Source organism: Melanerpes formicivorus, unplaced genomic scaffold, assembly GCF_026170545.1.
Source record: "Melanerpes formicivorus ecotype bairdi unplaced genomic scaffold, bMelFor1.0.p_v2 SCAF_13, whole genome shotgun sequence".
Lineage (NCBI taxonomy): Eukaryota > Metazoa > Chordata > Aves > Piciformes > Picidae > Melanerpes > Melanerpes formicivorus.
The window spans coordinates 17,425,590-17,431,589 of record NW_027142365.1 but is presented as its reverse complement, the minus strand read 5'-3'; positions in this window follow the sequence as shown (position 1 = coordinate 17,431,589).

The following is a 6,000-nucleotide window of genomic DNA, read 5'->3' as shown; positions in this document are numbered from 1 at the left end:
TGCTCTTTATTTTGTATTTGTGCAGAATGTGTTGACATATTTCATATTTTATTCCCCTCCTCCGCTCCCCACCCCCCCACCCCCCTACCCCCCCCCAAAGGAGCATTGTTGTTACTTTTAATTGGGAAGTACCACGATATAAAAATTGCCCGCATTCCCTGCTCCGAAGTACCACAGTGAGATTGACAAAAAGTGATCCGAGGCTTGCGCGCTTAATTCGCCAGGAATGTTAAGCTTCCCAGATACACCCTATGTGGTCAAGTTAGACTTTCTTTCTTCGACAGCTTTTAATGGTTAAAGTCGTACTCAGAGGAAATGTATCTCTGTCTATATATGTGGAATTGAAATTAGATGGTAGCTAGCAGTGGGAACGGAGCTCGCTGATCGAAAGACTTCTTTTTTTTTTTCCCCTTTTCTTTTTTCTTTCCCCCCCCTTTTTTTTTTTTTATTGCATTTGGCAACCTCTTTCTTTCAGAGACACAATACAATTAATTAACATATTCTGGGGCGTGTTTTTTGAGATTGGGAAGTGGTGGCCCCTTGTTGAGAAGAAAACACTTTAAATAAAAAAGTAACATTGCTTTGTCCAAACGGTACTGGGAAAAGCAGAGTAGTCTTGCTTATCCAGCCCACGGATGCGGTTGATTTACTCCAATTTGCTTTAGCATATAACAAACCAGCTTTTCTTTTCCCGTGCCCGTAGCAGATATATGTGTTTTGTTTATACAAATCCATCTGAAATAAGTCTGTATTTCAGATATTTGATGGGAAACTCAGCGTGATGTTTCTTGTGTTTAATCTGCAGTCCAGATTTCATTCCTGCGTTGAAATCAAATCGATGTGACCTGTGACACAACGCAGTATCACACTGCTGATCATAACATAACAAACAGGAAAAGCAGCCATTAATTTAGAAGAAATGTTAATTTAGCAAAGCCCAGGCAGAGATATTCCTAGAGAGGAAAAGTAACCTGGGTTGTGGAAAAATAAGCTGGGTTTTGGAGTGATGCTATGCCTGTGTATTTAATAAAAATCCAATGAATTAATACCTGCCTCGTAAAAATCCCAACTTTGAAATGAAGTATTCTTCTTGGAGGAAAAACCCTGAGTTACATTTAAGCCACATATAAATTCCAGAGTTTACTAACCCAGCTTTTCAGAGCTTAATCCAGCACTAATATCCAATTTGGTTTGCTAGAAGTTTATTTCAGGTTCTTTTGTATCGTGCTGTAATTATCATTACTTTGATTTGACTCGTATAAAACTGGGGTTAACATTGAAATGTCTTTTTAATATAGAGAATTATAAATTAATTGTCACATTTAAAATCTTTTGACTTCTATCACTTAGGGAATATTACATCTTTAAAAGGAAATAATCACTGTGCTTAAAAAATGTCCCGTGCTAGGATTCTTTGTATCTGGAATTTTGAGATTGTTCATTCAAAGAAAATCCCTTGTTTTATGTTTACTGTAAACCTCAGTCTGAAATTAACATTTAAATGCCAACATTAGTAACAGAAGCAGTACTTGAAAACCACCAATTTTATCCACTGCTGCTAGTTAAGTGGAATTTACCAAAGTCTCCAAAGGTGATAATTCAATTAAAAGCAATAAAATGAATACAATAGTTGGTGGAATTACTTCCCCCTTTCTTTGCGGTCTAAAGAATTACAAAATTTGTAATTACACTGGCACAAAAGCAAAGAGCACAACATCTGAAGAGGCATGGTGTCCAGGAGATGCACTGACATGACCTTTAATGCCGCTACCTGCACTTGCAGAACACGTAAATACGTAGCATGCAAAATCTCCATCCAGAAGTGACTGCATGTGAGATGTTGCTGCTTGTTAATTATTCAGTACCTTGCCTTTGGAGAGGTGTTAAATACAGATTTGAGCAGCATAGCGGAGCTCTGGAGGAAAGAAAACTTTCCCAGCACAATTTAAGAGGGAGCATGTGGGGAGACCTCAGCATTTTTAATATGGGTTCTGTAGATGTGCTGCATGCTTTATAACTGAACCAGGCTAGAAATAATTTGCTGTATCTAAGGCAGGCTGCCATTTAAAGCACGCTGCCTGCAAAGGTCAGCACGCGAGAGTTGCGTTTTATTTTGTGTTAAGTGACCATTTTGCTGCTGCCTTCCCAGAAACGAAGCCCACGATTAGGATGTATTTCAGTGAAGCAAATACCCACGGTCAGAATGTGTTTCAGTGAAGACTTGTTAATGCTTAAAAAAGCACATAAAGCAAAGGCAGGCAAGCTTCAATGTATCTCAGATGGGTAATGAGGAGATGTGTTACTCTGCTCGTCGAGTAGCACCCAGTTCCTGTGATTTTCCTGTTTTCTGTTGCATCTGTTCAGCTGCAGCATGTATCCTTTTGCATCTAGGTGAAGCTCAAAGCTTGCTCAACAAAGGCCCAGCCTGAAAACAGTAAAAATTGTTATGAAACATTTGCTTTCTGGGAAGAAATGATTTCCCTACTCTCCTGTTTCAAGTCCCAATATCAATCCATATTTTCTCATATCTATATATAAGATATCTATATATCTTTTAGATATATATAAAGTCTATCAGTTGTTTTTTTTTTTTTTCCTGTTATTCCTGGAGGAGTCTTCTGGTGATTATATTCAACTGGTAATGTGGTTTTGTGAATGAAAGACTTTCTTGTTCAGTGCTTTGTTTTGTTCCCTAAACAATATGATTTTGCATGTTTTAGGGAAAAAGGGAAAAAAAAAAAAAGACAAAAAGAAGAAAAATAAAAAAAAAGAAAGGGTGAGGTTTAAAGCAGGCACTCCAAAATCTTGGTGTTGGAACTGATTGATTTGTAGGACAAATTTAAGGTGAACACCTCCTTATTTGTTACTGAAGCTAGCTAAAGCAGAGCGCTGATGTGCGTTAACATTTTCCTGAGGAATTCCCTCAACTTCTAAAAGCCATTTGCGTTTGGAGAGTGCAATTTTCTTCACTCGATTTGAGAAAGTATCTGAAATCTAAAAAAAAACCCCATGAACCCATATAATGTTCTTGTATGCTCCTTAGAATCCAACTTGCTCAGCTCCTAGGTTTTGTAGGCTTCTTTTTAAGAGAATTGGATTTCCCCCTTGCATTTAGATTAACAATGAAATTATTCATTCTTGGTTGCTGAATTATATTCCTCTCTAATTATTTTAATCTCTTATACATCACTGTAAGAAGGACAGGCTTCTTTTTTTTTTAAGAAAGAAAATTGGCCTTCTGTGTCATGTCAGTGCTTATTAAATACTACAATCATAAGAACATATATGCTACAAGATTTTGTGTTCTGATTCCATAGCTGTTCCGGGCTTAGTGTTTGCAGTATTTATTTAGTGGCAGTGCAGTTCTTTTCCTATTTTGCATTTCAAAGGTCTTTTCTAAACGATTGCTTTACAGAACTATCAGGAGGTTATCGAAATTTTCCCATCAAATATTGCACCATACCATAAAGTGGTAGGCAGGGAGTTCCTTGCAGGCCATGTACATTCTAGCTCTAGGAAGAATCCAGCAGAAATCCATAGAAAGACAAATGTTTCATTAAATAATTGAATGGATTAGGCTTGACTGAATTTTGGCCAGAGGAAAATTTCAGGCTGTTCAGTCCTGAGCTGGTGTGAGATTAAAACAGTTCTATTTGAAAACTATACAGAAGGTTTGTCAAAAATAACACTCGTGTGTTACCACAGTGCATCTTTAATCAAGTTGTTGCAAAGTGATTACATTTTTGTCTTTTCTTTGATGATGCTTATTTCTAAAACAAAAATCGACCCTTCAAATAGCTAACATTGAAAGAGGAAAAAAAAGAAGAGTGGGGAGTTGTACTAGTTGCTTTTCAAAGAAGAAATTACAGGAAGAGCTTCTCAAAAAGGGGGAAAAAAAAAAGAAGGGGGAAAAAAAAAAGGAGGAAAAAAAAAAGCTATGGCAAAAATGGACAATAGTTTGTTACAAGTTTTACTAAAGGTATCGATTCATCCAACAAATTAAAATGCATTTAATACCTTTTTGGTTTAAGAAGATATTTAACATTGCTGTCAGGGAAATAAGGGACTGATTTGCTGTTGTACCAGGATTTCTCCCCTCCCCCCATCCCCCATTCCCCCCTCCTTCCCCCCCCCCATTTTTTTTCTGGTCAGGGTTAAGAGAATAATTGAGAATGCTTTTTAAATTAGATGTCATTTTCTTGACAAGAATGAGGAAGGGCTGAGACACTGGATCTACCAGCTTCAAATTATTTGTGTGTTTTGTTTTTACACCCCCCCCCCCCTTTTCCCAAAACCACCGGGATATATCCATGGCTTTATTTCCTTACAAAGTAATTGCTGGCACCTGCAATTTTCAGGGTATTTTTACAAGCTGTAAAAGCAATAAAAATAGCATTGTAAGTGTGTTTTAGAATGTAAATAGTTTTATGTTCGGGTTTGTATTTTTTTGGGGGGTGGAGAATAAGGCATTTGGGTGTGGGGGGTGTGGGTTTTTTTTTATTTCTTTTCTTGTTTTTTAAACTCAACCTCTGTGTCATTTTACACAAAACTGAAATGTACTACATCCCAGTCCTCCCCCACCTCCATTTTTTTACATCTGTCTTAAAAATGTCTAAACTTTCCAAGGATATTGGAACATCCATTTACAGAGAAATGTTCAGAATGTCTCTCGACTGCTGTGTTAATTGTGTGTTTGGCTGGGCCTTCCTTTTTCTAGGAAGCTACCTTCACCATGCCTTTTTTTCTTTTTTGGTCCCTGCTCTTCATTCACCCTCAGTCTAAATAATTTCACTCCAAACTTTCAAGGAGAGAAAAGAGCTTAAGATATCCTGCACGCAAACTACAAACTGGGATGTCTCTTACAGGGGAAGGAGTTGTGCACATCCCACCTCTCCCATCCACGTAGCAGTTCCTCATCCTCCTGTACACAAGTGCAGATGTTTTATTAGTTAACAATGTATGAAATACAACCTGCATATATATATAGAGAGAGGTCTAGGTAGTGACATGTCCAGGAATGTACATAATTCAGTAGTGATTTGTGCAGATACCAGATCAACACAGCTGGCCTTGCAAAATCGTCCTGAAAAATATAGTCCACGAACAAATTCCGCTTCCCCGCCTTTTAGCATGATAATGAAGATAAATCAATTGTATCTTCCTTGCCCAACGCTAAATAAATAAATAAATACATACATAAATGAGTGCTGGCCCTGGGGCGAGCGAGTGAGCAGAATTTTGCAAGGCTGCATTTAATTTCTCTGAGCTCCTAACAATCGCCACAATTAGTTCCTTCTGCCACAGGCATACCTGCTTACAATGGAGAATTGAATAGCCTGAGATTTCTCTTTCTGCTGACCACCTCAGCTCCCTCTCCCCCTGCTTTTAAATTTTTTTACCCTGCCTTCCCTCTAATTACAAGAGATAGCAGAATTGTTTTACTAAGAACCCCTAAACGCCTAGCTCCTAGAAAGGCGTATCCACCTTCCAGCAAAGGTAGGGAAAGCGGTGCTGAGAAGCACGCTGGGTTTTGTCTGCCTGTGGCCTCCCAGGGCTCTCCATTTGTCAGCTCTCTCCCCTCAGCATCCCTCCGGCAGCGGTGGCCGCGTTGTGCCGCGTCCACACCGAGAGTTTTGGGAAGCGGGGCGGGGGGTGGGGGATGGAGGGAGGGAAAGGAGAAAGAGCGGGATTAATAATGCATTAGTTTTGCAGCCCCCATTGAAGGGAAAATAAACAAAATAGTAAAAGTTGAGGTGAGGGCAGGGAAGCGGCGTAATGGCGAGAATGCATTAGTGCTGCAGGCACGCCGAGGGGATATAAACAGGATCATAAAAGTTGGGCGCGGGAATGCATTAGTCCCGCGGCCACATCAGGGGGAAAATAAACAAGATAGTAAAAATGATTTCTGCGGGGAGGGAGCAGGGCGGGAACGGGCGAGCCCAGCAGCCTTCCTGACGGGGGCACGAGCAGAGTGACAGCGCGGGCGGGAGCGGGGCGCAT